General features: G+C 41.0%; 1 protein-coding gene across 3 annotated transcripts in view; it reads left to right on the top strand.

Annotated features, from left to right (window-relative positions):
• The first annotated feature begins 2414 nt into the window (after nucleotides 1-2414).
• The window catches only part of sema6a (sema domain, transmembrane domain (TM), and cytoplasmic domain, (semaphorin) 6A), a 92745-nt gene continuing 76883 nt past the window's right edge, over nucleotides 2415-18276 (top strand). For all 3 annotated transcript variants that reach the window (XM_036979400.2, XM_036979398.2, XM_036979395.2), the window contains exon 1: nucleotides 2415-2855. The gene's annotated coding sequence lies outside the window, so the exon portion shown is untranslated. The remainder of the gene's footprint in view (nucleotides 2856-18276) is intronic.

The following is an 18276-nucleotide window of genomic DNA, read 5'->3' as shown; positions in this document are numbered from 1 at the left end:
CTCCTTTTCCTGCAATCAACAATCAACTCCTTTGTCTTGATCACGTTGAGGGAGAGGTTGTTGTCCTGGCACCACATGGCCAGGTCTCTGACCTCCTGCCTATAGGCTGTCTCATCGATCAGGCCTACCACTGTTGTGTAATCGGACAAGCGTCGGAGCTGGTGTAGTACGATCTGATCTTAGTCCTATATTTACACTTTGCCTGTTTGATGGTTAGTCAGAGGGCATAGCGGGATTTCTTATAAGCTTCAAGGGTTAGAGTCCTACTCCTTGAAAGCGGCAGCTCTATCCTTTAGCTCAGTGTGGATGTTGCCTGTAATCCATGGCTTCTGGTTGGGGTATGTACGTACAGTCACTGTGGGGACGACATCATCGTTGCACTTGTTGATGAAGCCAATGACTGATGTGGTGTACTCCTCAATGCCATAGGAAGAATCCCGGAACATATTCCAGTTTGTGCTTGCAAAACAGTCCTGTAGCTTAGTATATGCTTCATCTAACCACTTTTTTATTGACTGAGTCACTGGTGCTTCCTGCTTACATTTTTGCTTGTAAGCAGGAATCAGGAGGATAGAATTATGGTCAGATTTGCCAAATGGAGGGTGAGGGAGAGCTTTGTATGTGTCTCTGTGTGTGGAGTAAAGGTGGCCTAGAGTTTTTTTCCCTCTGGCTGCACATTTAATAAGCTGATAAAATTATTGTAAAACATTAAAGTCCCCGGCCACTAGGAGCGCCACCTCTGGATAAGCGTTTTGCTGTTTGCTTATGGCAGTGCACAGCTCATTGAGTGCGGTCTTAGTGCCAGCATCGCTCTGTGGTGGTATGTAGACAGCTACGAAAAATACAGATAAAAACTCTCTAGGTAGATAGTGTGGTCTACAGCTTATCATGAGCTACTCTACCTCAGGTGAGCAAAATGTTGAGACTTCCTTAGATATCGTGCACCAGCTGTTGTTTATATATATGCATAGTCCGCCACCCCTTGTCTTACCAGACTCTGCTGTTCTATCCTGCCGATACGGTGTATAACCAGCCAGCTGTATGTTGATAATGTCATTGTTCAGCCACGACTTCATGAAGCATAAGATATTACAGTTTTTAATGTCCCGTTGGTAGTTTAATCTTCCTCATAGGTTGTCGATTTTATTTTCCAATGATTGCACGTTAGCTAGTAGAAGTGTGGGAACAAGGGCAGGGGGGGTTTATTTGATCGCCTACGAATTCTCAGAAGGCAGCCCAAACTCCGTCCTCTTTTTCTCCGTTGTCTCTTCGCGCAAATGACGGGGATTTGGGCCTGTTCCCGGGAAAGCAGTATGTCATTCACGTCAGGCTCATCGGACTCGTTAAAGGGGAAAAAAAAGCTTCTGCCAGTTCGTGGTGAGTAATCGCTGTTTTGATGTCAAACAGTTATTTTCCATCATAAGAGACAGTAGCAGCAACATTATGTACAAAATAGTTTACAGATATTGGCCATACCACAAACCCCTCAGGTGACTTATTGCTATTATAAACTGGTTACCGACGTAATTAAAACAGTAAAAACTGATGTTTTGTCATACGATATATCACGGCTGTCAGCATTCAGGGTTCAAAGTACCCAGTTTATGAATTATAATAGCACGCCTATAATAAAATTTGTTACAGTAAGCATCTGGACTAGTGGCTATCTGGGACACAATTAACATTGCCATCACAGGTGGTCTGTTATTAGCCTACATAAAGCAAACAACTCCCATGCTGAGCATGAGCCATTATGAATCCTTGGCCTTCTTAGAGTGTAAGCCTCTGGTTGCAGATGGTCAGCCTGATTTCAATGTGCCTTGCTTCCATCCAGAGTATAACATGTTTTTTTTTTAGGTGTAGAAGACTCAAAACAAAAGTAGCTGCAACTTCAGCAGGATTTGCTGTTACTCTGATAAGGGGCCCAAAACTGATCGGCTTCTGTGTTATGTGGAACCGACTGAAGGGCGATTATAAACACTGTGCAGTGGCTGGAGAGGATGGGACCACCGGAGTGGGGTCTCCCATTGATGAAGACAAGAGAGGCTTTGAACCTGGTTGCATTCATTCCCTTTCGCATTGGCTGGGCTCAAAGCAATAGGGGTACCAATGCGTAACTGTGGGCATCATCATTGTCACCCCAATATTGTTTTTGACACTTTGTGTGCGAGCCAGAAAGGGTTCACTTTTCCATATGGAATAAATACAGTTTGTTGTAATGTTGTTGTTTCTCTTTTAAACTAATAATACAGCCTACACAATCATTATATTTAGCCATTTAGCCTATAGTGGTTTATTTTTTGAATTGTGTATTTTCGAATTGTGTATTTACATTCCAATGTAAATTCTAAAAATACAGTCGTCCATAAAGTGGCACCCATGAAACAAAAGATCCTGTTTCACTAGCACACTCCAGTCTAGGGCGTATAGCTCCTCCCTGTGTGTAGCGGGTGACAGCTGGGATCGCTGTGCACTAGTAAGAAGGCTTCATCTCGAAATAGGATGACCTGCAGCTTTTGTAGCGGGACTGAGTTGGCTTTCCACGAATGGTTCGGAACCCTCAATTGTTAGTTATTGGATTCCAGGTTGTCTTGCTCAGTTTTCTCAAAGGAGTTTTTAAAACCGCTGGGTTTCAAGTGGATTTCCGATGGATATTCCGATTTGAAGAGTTGTGTAGGCTACAAGCGCGGCATGTAACAAAAAAAAAATCTCAAGAGGTTTAGAAAAGTAGCGTTTCGCATTGTTTTTTTCGAGATGATCATTGTCTGAGCTGCTTTAGGAACATTATTTTGAATGGATTAATAAAAGGACGAACGATACATTTACCCCAAGGCATTTCCATTCATGAGCTGAAGGTATTGTATTTTTATTCTCTAACTTTGTATGTGCATAATAGTAATCTATTTATTTGGAACCTATGGCTATAATGGTTTCCCAATCACTACTAGGACAAGTGCACACCTAGGCGCCTGCAACAAGGTAACTAACTATACGTCACTTCAGTAACTTTATAATTATTTATTTCTGTTGCAGTTAATGAATAACAATTCATTGGGGAAATGTAAAATTATTTCGTAAAGATAATAGTTATTTTGGCTATTTAAATATGTGATGTTTGTGCGTAAATACGTATTTACGCGTATTTATCCAAGCTGTTTCAGGTCCATTCCATTGCATTTAGAATTACTGCGTGCCTACAAAGCTTCAGAAATTAGCCTATATGTTATTATAGACAACTCTGCGACAATTTCCCCAGGTGATGAAAGCGTTTATAATTTCAACGTCTGAAATTTATGGAGACGAACTCTCCGTTGCTTTTAGTGTGCTGTGAACTGATAGGCTACAGGACTCGGCATTATAAACTACTTGGATCATTTGCTCTGCCCTTCGTTGTTGGCCCCTCCATGGTAGCGTAATGTAGAGATGCAATTCTCATGTGTGAGAAGACAGACAGGCATTTCAGTGTTCAGTGTTGGCAAAACGAATAAATCACCTGTGTCTTTCCAGGTGGAAAATACGCTATTTCAATCTATAGGCCTTTATCTGTCTTCAACACGAATCATACATTATTTATGGTTGTGGAGTTAATTGTAGCTATTTCATTCATTTCGTTTCATTTTTATCTACCCACAATTCAGAGACGTAAACTGGTGTAATATGGTTGTAGTTACATCACTTCTCTCTCACACACTGAGAGAGACAGACAGACAGACAGACAGACAGACAGAGAGAGAGAGAGAGAGAGAGAGAGAGAGAGAGAGAGAGAGAGAGAGAGAGAGAGAGAGAGAGAGAGAGAGAGAGAGAGAGAGAGAGAGAGAGAGAGAGAGAGAGAGAGAGAGAGAGAGAGAGAGAGAGAGAGAGAGAGAGAGAGAGAGAGAGAGAGAGAGAGAGAGGTATTGTCCACACAGGGTTTGTTGAGTGACTCCAGGCTTTAAAGGCCATTTCAGGGCGGGTCACTGTTGTAATTGCTCCATTGGGCACACATGTTATCAAAAAAAATAAAAAATCAAAAAAAGTTTGTTCATTAACATTAAATAATACCTCCAAACACAGTCTTTACAAAAAACATTCACATTTGTGACGCATTTCAGGAAACTAGGCATATGTCACAGGTCACTACTTCACATAAATTACAAGATTAGTCATTTCAAATGTTGCTATATAAGACCAATTTGAGCCGGTCAGTCACATTTATTGACCACAATATTGTAACCAAATGCCGATCATTGTATCAATGGAAACCTTGCTTTTAATCTTGTATGATGAATTCAACAGAACACATTAACTGGAATGACATTAACTGGAATGACATTCACTCTCAGGGATGGCCAAAAAGAACAAACTGAAAGCCACGCCCCCAATAAGCCATGCCTCTAACTCTTCTGATTGCCCCCAATGCTATATTGCCCCAACCGCTATACAATGGGCATGCGCATGAGGTGTCGAAAGCAATTTAGAAAAATTAAATTTAAAAAAATTACCAAAACATAACGTTAGATCACACCATTCAATAAAAGCACCTCAGATGAACAACAGAGCCATCTCACTTTTTACAGTGATACACTGAAAGCTGTGTTTAGGTGCAGTACAGAGGCCCCATGCAACACCCAGGGCTGCTAACACCTCGGCTCTCTCAGCCATTTCTCCCTCTCTTCAACCCGTTTGAAGACGTCTGACTTGCTGTATTTGCAAAGGGACTCTAGTCAAGGGATATTTTTCAATGTGTATAGATGCTCCATGGCCTGTGTGTTGATAACATCAAAACAATGAGGAATAGGGCTAAATGCCTGTGAACAAAAAAAAATATATATTTTTTTTTACAGTAATATGTGATATTTGAGGGAATTACTTTTAAGATGAGAGTGTCTTGTAAAAATACATTGATAGGAAAAAAAGTATACAATACATTAATTCATGAAATCACTCTTAAAAAATATTTGATGCGTTTTCATCCTCTTCACTAGCCCATAGAGATAAGATCTAACAGTTAAGATGAGATGAGATACTGTAGGTGGGCTATCCGTGTGTGGAATACAATCCAGTATTGCTACAGTGGTGCGCAATAATCCTGGAGCCATTTTGAAACACCTGCCATAAATGCTAGACTGTTTACGAGATATACACGAAAAGCAGATCATACTGCTATTGATGTATGTGTACATGTGTGCCTGTCACTGTGTGACTAACTACCTTTGGAGAAAGCATAGTTTTTTTTTGTCACGCAGAAAAAAGGGGAAACACAAAACATCAGCATGCATTGTGGGTAACCACTGTTTGGAGCAATGCTCTGTGGAGCATTTGATCTGCAGCTTCCTAACAATAGCAATGAGGTTGGCATTGTGTGTGACTGATGTGGATTTGTCACACTGGTGTGCTTGTATACACTGTGCAGGGGTGTAAGTTGGTATTTACATTTGTCAGTCAAGGACAGATAGACGTGCCTGGTATTGAATAATTGATAAATGGCGTGCCTATGTGAAATGAATTGCACTCAATTACGCAAAGCGAGGCCATGTTAATCATTGATTCAAATTCAGTGTCAATGCGGTAGGTCGAGTAGAATTGTGTATTTATGCATATTTTATGATTGCATGTTTAATTCATGTTTATCCAGTGTGATTTAGAATTTATTGTAATCAATTAGAGTGTATGAGAGCATTACAATCCTCACACTCATCAAAATGTGATTTATTTATGATATATATATATATATGTACACACAGTATATTAGAGCATTGAAAATTGTAGTTGTAAATTATGGTTCAATCATTTAAAAAACAGCTTTCATTGCATTTTATTCATGCTCCATTAGTAGTCCACTGATAGCAGAATCATATACATTTTAATACCATAATCCTGTGGGGAAATTACATCTCATATGTAAGATATAGGCTATGTTTCGATGTGAACATTAACCGGTTTTCGCTCTAGCGCCTTTCACCTTTTTGCCAAATGGAAAATTCTAATTTTGTGTGTCTGTGGGGATATTTTCTTCAAAAACTAATTTTCCATGAGCATCTCTCTGTGTGCCTCCTGCTGATAGAAAAGGATAAACAGCTAGCATCCTCCAACCACCCCCATAATAGAATGGTATCATACTCAGATGAAACCAAGAGCACGCTGGTGTTCAGAAGCTGCATGACATTTAGAGAAGGTTTTCTTCCGCTCATCAGTCCCCTTATTGCAAATATCATGACATCATGTTTTGTGGGGAAAGCTCCACTCTAAGGTGAAATCGCATCCCATTATATTAAAAACCTGACCATTGATCTGACAATAATGAATTAAATGAATTGTATTTGGTTGTGGGACATATGGTTCATTCTGTTCTGTACATTACGCCTCATTTCAAGTGTACTGATTTGTTAACATCGTTGCTGTTGTAGCTTAGCCTCTGTTTCTCACCTTGCATTAACTCCCCAGGCTCTCAATACACTATATATTTTTTTTAATTAGTAGGCCTTGTGTAAAATTCTCTTCCCTTAGACTCATTAAATGAACATAATTGAGGGCATTTTTAGCGCCAGAAAAGCCAAAGGCTTATAGTATGAAGCTTTTGGACAGAACCTCTTAAGTCAATGGCTGAATTGGCAGACTGTCTGTTGGCATGTTCACTGTTGCTCTTTGGCAAGACTTTGTTTATGGAAATGTATTAAATGAAATTGTGATGAGAGGAGAGTTGACGTAGCCAAACTGCTTGCATCATAGATGTTATCAGAGGTGATCCACCTGTCTCTGCAATGGGGTTTTATTGTCTGCAAACAAACTAGAAACTGTCTTAGATAGACAAGTGTTGATAAGGGTCTAATGTGATGCCAGACATCACATAGCATTTGGTATGTAAATAGTTAAATGTCTTGAATGTGTACTGTACTTATACAGGTAAGTGGCCATGAGTCACAAACGCTGCTCGCTGTGAACACTCATTATGAACAACTGTGGCTTCCAGTTATGGTTAGCTCATTGGCTGCTTCCGGTTGTGGTCAGCTCTCATTGGCTGCCCATGAAGTATGCATTGATGCTCATGTAGGACTACATGGTTCTACAGCAGCCTGTTCTGCGGGTGTTCAATGACTCTTTGTTGAGGGAGTGTTCCATTATCCTGTGTTAAGGGGGTGTTCCATGATCCTGTGTTGAGGGGGTGTTCCATGACCCTGTGTTGAGGGGGTGTTCCATGACTCTTTGTTGAGGGGGTGTTCCATGACTCTTTGTTGAGGGGGTGTTCCATGACCCTGTGTTGAGGGGGTGTTCCATGACCCTGTGTTGAGGGGGTGTTCCATGACTCTTTGTTGAGGGGGTGTTCCATGACCCTGTGTTGAGGGGGTGTTCCATGACTCTTTGTTGGGGGGGTGTTCCATGACTCTTTGTTGGGGGGGTGTTCCATGACTCTTTGTTGAGGGGGTGTTCCATGACTCTTTGTTGAGGGGGTGTTCCATGACTCTTTGTTGGGGGGGTGTTCCATGATTCTTTGTTGGGGGGGTGTTCCATGATTCTTTGTTGGGGGGGTGTTCCATGACTCTTTGTTGAGGGGGTGTTCCATGACTCTTTGTTGGGGGGGTGTTCCATGATTCTTTGTTGAGGGGGTGTTTCATGACTCTTCTTTGTGGAGGTGTTCCATGACTCTTTGTTGAAGGGGTGTTCCATGACTCTTCTTTGAGGGGGTGTTCCATGATTCTTTGTTGAGGGGGTGTTCCATGACTCTTCTTTGAGGGGGTGTTCCATGATTCTTTGTTGAGGGGGTGTTCCATGACTCTTCTTTGAGGGGGTGTTCCATGACCCTGTGTTGAGGGGGTGTTCCATGACCCTGTGTTGCAGGGGTGCATGTTGCCTGCGTCGCAAGGCCCTCTTTCCTCCTTCCGTGCCGCGGTGTGTGGCGGTGAATCACAGAGAGGGGTGTACATCTGTCCCCCTCCCCAGGCCCACCGCGATTGGCACAGCATTTCTCATCTATTAATCATGGAGGCTGCTCTCTTGTTCGGTTGCCATAGTTTCAGGGTCTGAGATGGTGTTGGGGTGCCTGGAGAAGGCCAGGAGAGATTGCAGGGCAGCACTCGGAGCAGCCTCTCTACCTGGGTGTGTGCTTGAAGAGGCAAAATGGTTTGCAATTTCATCTCAAAGCAGTATGCTCCCTCTGTAGAAGGATTAATCAAATGTAAGGAGGGTTTTCCAGTAGAGTTCATACCTGGAATCATGTGTCCTTCACTTAAGAGGCTGAAGCTATGTCTACTGTAAACCAAACAAGCCTTATTGTCCTTTGTTTACAATGGGTGACTCAGAGATAGAATTGGCTTCCACTATTACATAGAATGTGTTTGGAGAGATTGATGTTGTTATCTGTTATTTTTATTTTTTAAAGTGGATGTTGGGGAATTTTGAGACCACTTTCCATTATAAAATGTATTTTTACTATCAGTATGTTGAGATGATCAGCGTTGAACATTTATTTTTGAATTCCTCTAAGATGGTCTTTCTTGGTCATGTTGTACCTCCCAAAGGAGTCTGTAATCTCTGCTGTCTTGTAATGATTTAATGTGGCCATATTGTTGCTGTGCTTCATCACATTACACCTTGCCAGTGGGTATTTTCAGTGAAACTAGTGTCTAGTGGGAAAATCAGTCTCTAATCATGGGACTTTCTTCACGGCCTTTCATGTGGGCCACATTGAGAAGAAAGAACCTTGTCATTGTCAGTGCCATTGGGCTGAAATCCAAGCTGAGGGTGATTTAGATGCTGCAATTCTCTCATCTGGGTGACCTTTCTGGAGGGAATCATACCATGAGAAATGGGCTGTTTGCTCAACTTACCTATGTAGATGTTTTATGGCTTTGAAGTGATATGTTTGTAGACTCAGTGACATCATCTTGTTATGATTCCCCAGTGCAGGTGACTGGTGTGGGTGCAGGGCCGCTGGACTCTAGAAGGGTCAGCTGACAACATAATGAAAAGGATGTTTGTGCGTCGATGGGGCAGAAGTGTGTTATCATTCTGGACGATCACATAGGTACCAACAATGACAAGAAGCTGCCATGTTGGGAATCGCAGGTGGCTCATTTCAGCCCGTTGGATCTTGTTATTGGTATCATGTCTTGTTTTGAGGGGTTTTGACTGATGTCATGTCAATGCTAATATTGCAAAACATTTGATAGCCTACTAACCAACAACTGCAACGATGTATTTAAGAGTCAACAAGTGCTCATTGTTGAAATGTATTTATGTTTTCAATACAATTTGGAACAGAAATATAGTTTATATGTTGTCATTAATCCTTTGATTCTAAGCCAAACCACAAGTTCTGCTCCACGGTTCAATAACCCACCCGTCTATTGTAGGTATTGATATTTGTGTGGAGAAATGCACCTTGTGCAAAGTGATATGTGATTGATGTTACACCCAAAGGCCAGATCTATCTCAAAAGCTTATCAAAGCACACCGGTGGTTAGTAAGTGTTATTTAATACAACAGATGTCATTTGTAATGCCCTCCCAAGTCATGTCAACTTTCAGACGAGGACAGAGTATTTGCAATAGTGCTCTATGAGGTATTTCCATATTTCTAAGTTTACCCATATGAAAGCAATCTCAGCAATTTACCAGTTGTACAATTGGACTACATGGTTCTACAGCAGCCTGTCCTTATGTGAAGATACATTTGTAAAACTAATTGACAAATAGATTTTTAAATGCTAATATTGCAAAACATAATTTAGTCTACCAACAATGTTACTAAAGTCATACAAGAAAAAATATACACCACAAAGAAATGTATTCACCATCCCTCAAATCTGGAGGAAAAACGGGTCTTACTATTAGGGCACAGTTGTTGGTAGACTACATTAAGAGAACCGCCTGAACCCCCCTCCAATCAGGACTAAAAAGTGAACAGTAATACCTCTGTGTACATTTATGACATATCTAGTGAACAAATTGCAGCCATGTGGCGTGGTCATGTGACTGATAGTAGAAGCGCATGACCACAAGGCCCCCAGTGTTTCAGCACTAGTTCCTGCCTGTCCGTCATCTCATGTGGAGCGGTGGGCTGGGAACACTTATCATCACTCTCACAGAGGCCACACAATGCCCCCTCGCTCACGTTTCACTCATCCAAGAGAGGAACAGCTAGGTTCCTTGGCCAGCCCTGATTAAATGTATGGCAGCGGATGCTGTATTGCTTCATGCATAGTGATGTGTTCATTGTCTCAATTCTAATTTTCTTAGTCGCGCTGCACGTTTCATTCATGTCTTTACATCCTGTGTACAACCGACAAATCTGCTCTTTATTGATAATGCTGCTAAGACAATTCAACGCTAGCTGATTTAATTGGGTTTGGAGACAGTATTAAGATGCATGGCCCTGTGGGTAGTCTACTGACGTAGCAGTCAGAGGGAATATGGTTTGACTTCAGAAACAGTCAGATAATCTGGTAGACCGAGCATTCTGTCATTTGTTTTCTTCCCCATGCTGTTTATATAACAGTTGAAACAGGTTCCTCAACGACAGTCCATTTTAAGTAGCTTGTGAATTAGGAAAAATTACCATCAGCAATTCATTAGTCACCCTCTCTTAGGTTACGGTGGGCTCCCCTGTCAGCTGATTATAGCATGTTGAGCTAATTCAAGGTAACCCGAGAGGAAGGGAGGAGATGATCTCCAGGCAGTGCAGCACAGCTCCTGTTCATCATCTGACCTACATAAGAGAAGAATCCTCTTGTATTGTTGCTTCTGGAGAACTGTACCTCTCTCTTCCACTCCCTTCAGGGTGCTGTGAGGGTTTATGTCCCTCTGAGGTGCAGCCTGCTTGCGTCCATACTGGGTTTGTGTCCCAGTGCCAGCTAGCTAGCTAGCTAAATTCCCCTGCATGGTTCATATAGGGAGATGTTATCTAAAGTAAACACCATTTCATGCAGCCTCCGCAGATAAGATGGGTCGTTGCTGTTAAATAGTGGCGCCGTTGTGCAGTCACTAATTTCTCACACTAACAGGCGAATGGCTTAATGTGGCCTTTTGTTCCACAGGCTGGCTGCTCATGACTGTGGCTGAGACATTGGTAAATGAACGGTCAAAGATAACGGACACTGTATTTAAGGTGACGTGATGTTGAATCAAGGTTTTCACTTCCAAAATATTGTTTTGATCATTGAAAGAATTAGCCAATGATTGGTGAAAGAGTTGGCCATGTTGTCACTCCATGTCATTCCACGAAAGCAAATTAATTGAGTTACTGATTTCCAATAGTTTGATGCTCCTTCTCATTATTTTCTGGAAGTCATCTGCTTTACAACTGATATCATCCTAGAAGTCTCACCTAGATGTAGCTACTCTATCTCAGGAAAATCAGCTACAGTATTACACATATTTGATGAATATAAAACATCTTACATATGTTACCAACAAATTCTGAATCTTCCCTAACAGTATCTCTTAGGAATGGTTGTGTTTGTTGGAGAGTAACAGCCAACCACCAGTCTAATTACAGGACCCCATATGTCTCACCTCCACCATGAGTATAATAAGACGTGACTTTCTATTCGAGTGCTCATTGCTTTCCCCTAAGGCAGTGCAGACAGTTATTACTGCATCACGGTAATTTCCATGGCTGTAATGCTGGACTAATTGCTAGAGTAAATACTACCTCTGCATCGGTCTACAATATTTCCTGAATGGAAGTGTGAACGGTACGTGCCTCTAGTCTTTCCCCACAGTTTTAGTCTCTAATTCTCCTTGCCACCATATTGAATTTGAAGAGAGCTTGTTTAAGTTTAATTTAGTTTTTGTTTAGTTACATTTATTTGCACCAAAGAAAGCAAGTGATAAACAACAATACAGATTGAAAAAAAGGAGGTTGGAAGCCCAAGGGCTGGCTTTACAATCAGTACAAACATAAAAAAAGGATTGTTAAAACAGAAAACAAAACCTACTAATTATAAATGTATAAATGAATTGATCAGTAATCACAAACTATTTGTTTTGTTTAAATGTGTGTGTGTGTGTGTGCAAATGTGTGTGGGAGAGTTAGTCTTCATGGAGGAGATTACTTACAGTCTGACCCTCAGTCTTCGCTTTAGAACACCAACTCATTCAAGGGTTTTTCTTTATTTTTACTATTTTCTACATTGTAGAATAATAGTGAAGACATCGAAACGAAAAAATAACACATATGGAATCATGTAGTAACCAAAAAAAGTGTTAAACAAATCAAAATATATTTTATATTTGAGATTCTTCAAAGGAGCCACCCTTTGCCTTGAGGACAGCTTTGCACACTCTTGGAATTCTCTCAACCAGCTTCATGAGGTCTTCACCTGAATTGCATTTCAATTAACAGGTGTGCCTTCTTAAAAGTTAATTTGTGGAATTTCTTTCCTTAATGTGTTTGAGCCAATCAGTTGTGTTGTGACAAGGTGGTGGTATACAGAAGATAGCCCTATTTGGTAAAAGACCAAGTCCATATTATGGCAAGAACAGCTCAAATAAGCAAAGAGAAACAACAGTCCATCATTACTTTAAGACATGAAGGTCAGTCAATACGGAAAATTCCAAGAACTTTTTAAGTTTCTTCAAGTACAGTTGCAAAAACCATCAAGAGCTATGATGAAACTGGCTCTCATGAGGACCGCCACAGGAATGGATGACCCAGAGTTTCCTCTGCTGCAGATGATAAGTTCATTAGAGTTACCAGCCTCAAGAATTGCAGCCTAAATAAATGCTTCACAGAGTTCAAGTAACAGACACATCTCAACATCAACTCTTCAGATGAGACTGTGTGAATCAGGCCTTCATGGTCAAATTGCTGTAAAGAAACCACTAATAAAGGACACCAACAAGAAGAAGAGACCTGCTTGGGTCAAGAAACACGAGCAATTGACATTAGACTGGTGGAAATTTGTTCTTTAGTCTGGAGTCCAAATTTGATTTTTTTGGTTCCAACCGCCATATCTTTGTGAGACGCCGTGTGGGTGAACGGATGTCCGCATGTGTATTTCCCACTACAAAGCATGGAGGAGGAGGTGTTATGGTGTGGGGGTGCTTTTCTGGTGATACTGTCTGTGATTTATTTAGAATTCAAGACACACTTAACCAGCATGACTACTGTACCACAGCATTCTGCAGCCATACGCCATCCCATCTGTTTTGGGCTTAGTGGGACTATAATTTGTTTTTCAACAGGACAATGACCCAACACACCTCCAGGCTGTGTAAGGGCTATTTTACCAAGAAAGAGTGTGATGGAGTGCTGCATCAGGGGTCCTGGTCTCCAAAATCCCCCGACCTCAACCAAATTGAGATGGTTTGGGATGAGTTGGACCGCAGAGTGAAGGAAAAGCATCCAACAAATGCTCAGCATATGTGGGAACTCCTTCAAGACAGTTGGAAAAGCATTCCAGGTGAAGCTGGTTGAGAGAATGCCAAGAGTGTGCAAAGCTGTCCTCAAGGCAAAGGGTGGCTATTTGAAGAATCTCAAATATGACATTTATTTAACACTTTTTTGGTTACTACATGATTCCATATGTGTTATTTCATAGTTTTGATGTTTCACTATTATTCTTCAATTGTAGAAAATAGTAAAAATAAAGAAAAACCCTTGAAAGAGTAGGCGTTCTAAAACTTTTGACCAGTAGTGTAGATGGATTTCAGAATTAAGCTGGAAGAATCCATTGAAGGTTTAGGTAAACTATCTGGGAGGGGTATTTGTAGATGAAAGTTCATAATTGCCGCACATTAACATCGTAAATAGACAAGATATTGAGTTTCTTAAACAAAGGTGCAGATGGAGCCAGGTAATTAGAGGAGGTGGCTAGTCTTGCACATTTCTTTTGTATGATGAGTAATTTGTGTAGGTAGGAGGCATATGTACTGCGGTTGGAGGAATATTGATTGTTCCCAATAGAATGTTAATAAAATCCAGGGTGCTTTTTATAGCCATTAGTAATGATTATTTATTCACTTGGATGCATTGTATTACATCTGGGAGGTTATTGAGCTGACACTGAGATACTAATCAATGAAAGCATTAATAGCCCTGTTTGTCCTGTGCCTTCTCACTCCCCCAGAGCCAAAAGCTTTGACCTAGGAACTCACGAGTTGTTCAGATGGACAATTATGTTTTTTCATCGTCATGTGGGTTGTCATGAGAACGGCCTTTCCCTAGAAGACAATAACATTGAAATAGGCCCAAGAGCAGATCATTATACAGAAGACTTGAGTTAGGAAAAGAAAGCCTAACATACAATTGAAAAAGCAACTTCAGGTTTTACTTGAAAATACTAATCAAAAAATAAATATACCTGTATCTTTGTATTGGATTACATGGATATAGAACTCCACCCTTAGTTTCTAGAGTTGGGCTCTCAAGTTCAACTAGATGCCAAATAAAGCCAGTGACAACACAAGGCTTTTATGGCATTGTGATGGTTGAAACTTAAGATGACGAACCCAGTTATAAAACAGTTGTGTTTAAGTGCCCTCTGGGTGCTAGGGCATGGGCTAGGTTTGTGAGCCAGAGCTCTGGTATCTAATGGGTAGGGCATGGGGTATAAATTATCTGCTGTGACATGTGCTGGGGGCCAGCTATCCTAGTGGTCAGAAAAGTGTCTGATCCTGTGGAAGACAGAGCGGTCATGTTTCCTTTGTGTTGTTGGAGTCATATGTCTGCTAGACCTCAGGCCTCATGACGTCCCACTGTATCGGAAATGGTGTATCCATGTATGGGACATGATGAATGTTTTTGAATGTTTTTGTCAATGGGACTAGAACTGATTACAGTTGTCAACAGATTGTGTTTCCACCTGCCCCATAGGGTTAGGGTTAGGGTTAGAGTTAGGGTTAGGATTAGAGTTAGGATTAGAGTTAGGATTAGAGTTAGGGTTAGAGTTAGAGTTAGGGCTAGGATTAGAGTTAGGGTTAGAGTTAGGGTTAGGATTAGAGTTAGAGATAGAGTTAGGGTTAGGATCAGAGTTAGAGTTAGAGATAGAGTTAGGGTTTCATAGGCCGGGATGGAAACTAGAAGTTGATCACAATAACCTTCAGCAAACTTCTGCCCAAAACAGATCAAATGAATAGATAAGACAAATAGACATGTGTTATGTATAGAGCCAACCACATGATATTTCCTGTGTTCAGTTTCAGTCAATATGGATGCTGTTTGATGTAATGTGGTGGATCATTGTGTCAGAGAACTGATATGATAGAGAATCTGAACTAGGTCGTGGTATTGCATTCACCTCTATGTCTTCTAGTGAGGAAAAGGAATGGCATTGTTACATAAAGAGACATTTCTCTCTTTGCTGTTGCCTGGCCTCTCAGTGTGCTGTATGGTAGGTAGTTAATTCTGTGTGTGTATGAGGCTCCTGGGTGTACGTATGTGCGTGTGCATATCTCGGTGTGTGTGTCTGTGTGTGTGCCCCCTGTGAAGTAATTGTGCTTGAATCCTGCTCATACAGAGGCAGGGCACTCATTGTACACTTCAAATAACAGGGCTTGAGTACTGACAGTTTTGGCCCAGTGGAGATTTGTCAAGGTTATACATTATTCTGCAGTTTTCATATGGTAATCGTTTCCGAACTTGTTTTTCAAACAGAGTTGTTTTAATGAATAAAGTAGTCATTCATTGTCTGCTTCTGGATGGAATGTGACAGCCTCTACTGTTTACAGATGTAGGATCTTAATTTGAGCCAGTTTGCTTCAGCAGGAAAATAATAATTAATGGACATTTTGTAGGGATTGATACATTTTTCATAAAGGAAAATCAAGTCTGAAAATTTCAAATTGTAAATTACAAACTTCAGAAGCATTTTTTTAAACCTCAAATACACTACAAGTTTTAAATGTCCTGCATTGCAGGAAAGTTATCCTGCAACAGGGTGATCAAATTAAGATCATACATCTGTAGGTGGCTTAATTGACCATAGAGGTTGAAGGGTAGAGAGGAGAAAGGACGAGGATACTTCATTATAGCCCACGCTTCACTGACATTTCTAGTTCATATAAAACCCATTATTTTATTGGTAAACACAAGAACAAGAGATGGCTTCCACTGAACTTCCCTCTCTTAATGAGGATCGTGTCAAGAATTATCATCATTATAAGTACATTTCTGTTGAGTTCATATTTACTGTACACAGTAGCCATTACAATGACGGGGTTGAGGAACATTTGACAATGCGTTTTTTTGTGCCGTTTATAAAAGCCTTGTAAATGAGTGTGTGTTCTTCATCAAGGCAGACATCAGCTGTTTACGTGAGATTTCCTAATCAATGTTATTAAGTCATTTTCCTGAAACCGAGAACACTGAGTGACCCCATTAGGTTTTGTTTATAACACTGATTCCAAAGTGGATGGTTGTCGTAGTTGTATATGTCTATGGGAGATGTCTATGTCAGATTAAAGCTATTCTGTAATGGCTGCAGAGACAAACTAAAATGCAAGGTGCAAGGCCACAGGAAGACTGGCAGTCCTCCTCCTTCCATCTGTCTCAACCAGGAGGTGGCCTGTATTCAAAGATGGCGACCGGTGATACTAGGTTTTCCATTATTTGGGTTAGCGGCACCCAATCTCTGTAGCTATTTTAAGGCACCCATGAACTTCCAATGCTGTGGGAACATTGAGTCATTGATGTATGGCAGCCAGCTCTGACTGTGGGGACCCACAAAGTAGTGGTTTCACCTTCATATTACATGTGAATCATGGCCAAAACGTTTAAATTACACCCTCAACTTCATGTGGCCTTCTCAACTTTTTTACTCAAGAACTCTTGTTGAGTTTGATCATTTGATAATGTTGAATTGTATGCACTCAGAATCTACATAACTCTCTCTCTTTATATTCAGGATGGTATTTCTCTGGCGTGTTGACTAAAACTAGGATAAAATGCTCACTGACTGACCAATGGTGCATTAAATAGCCTGCCTGAGCACGGTTGATTATGAATAACTAAACCGTATGTGCATCACTTACCGTGAAGAAAAGTATTTCTCACCGAGTGTTTTTACTTGTCAGTGATTTAGAAATTCTGTAATGAATTTTACAGAGGTTTATTTCCCTCAGAGTGCTACACAAAGGCCTGGAGTGTGGCATCGTTTTGGGTGATTCCACTGGCAGGAGAGTTAGCCTAGCGACAGTACCAGCGACATTTCCACAGTGGGAAGCCAGCTCTGGTGGAAGAGACCTCATGTCCAGATTTGGCCTGCATTCCAGACACTCCAGTTTAAGCCAATGGTCAGTCTGAACTATCTGGCCAGAGGTTAAAGAAGCGAGGGAATGAATCAAGGTTAGTCCTTGGGTCAGTTAGCATGTGGGTGTGGGTGGCTGTACATAATGCCTGTATAAAAGTCATCTATATGAGAAAGAAGAATCATATTTCAAGGTCAACCCTGTGGTGTTATAGATATTGCTATAGTGGATATGCATATTGAGGAAATATGTTTTATGGGGAACAGACTGATGATAAACTGCTCATGAGGCTATTTTGGATATTGTAGTAGGACTGTTCGTGGGAGTATCTGGACAATCTACAGAGATAAATGAGGCTGCTGCATTGTAGCAAAATGATGTCTTAAATGTACAATACCAATAAGAAGGATGCAGCACAACAACAAATATGGTCAAGCTTGAACGTAGAGTAATGGCTAGTAAGACATTCAGTGAATCCCAAACCATCCCCTTGCCCCTTCCAACTCGCTCGGAGGGCCCTCCGTTGTCACGTGTTGCTGATGGAAACTCTGAGGGTGACTTCCAGAGAGTGTCGAGGGGATCAATACACCGTTCAACGTCGGGAAACACTCGTGACTTGAATGAGGCAATTCATGTTCCACATTTAAATAATAAAATAAGCATGACACTGAAAATAACAAATTCCCCCCGTCCTTTTACAAGATAGAAGCCTCAGTAAGAGTTAAACATTTAATTTGGGAGGTATTCCATCTGTTACGTGTGTCAAACCTCAAAATCAGTGCACGTGTCATATAATTAGGCACACCTCCCCATTATTTTTCTATTAAATTGCGCAAACTCCAAACATATCACGGTGCGTGTTGTGATACCACTTCTCTCTGGAGCCTGCAGCCTTGATGGCTTGGTCGAAGTGGCTATCAGAGGGTCTAGGTTTTACGTCAAATGGCCATAAAAGCTGTAGATGAAAGACCACATCAGTTTTACTCACTCTACACAGCACATTATTTGTCTCGTCCATGTTGTCCATCTGCAGGCTACGTCCAACAACACTTGTGGCTTTGCTTATTCAGATCATGATTTTAAGACAGTGTTGTTGTTGTTAGTGTGACTT

The sequence above is a fragment of the Oncorhynchus mykiss genome, chromosome 6, assembly GCF_057628025.1.
Source record: "Oncorhynchus mykiss isolate SJ-2025 chromosome 6, ASM5762802v1, whole genome shotgun sequence".
NCBI lineage: Eukaryota > Metazoa > Chordata > Actinopteri > Salmoniformes > Salmonidae > Oncorhynchus > Oncorhynchus mykiss.
Note: the sequence above shows the minus strand (reverse complement) of the source record. Positions and strands in the feature narration are given on the sequence as shown.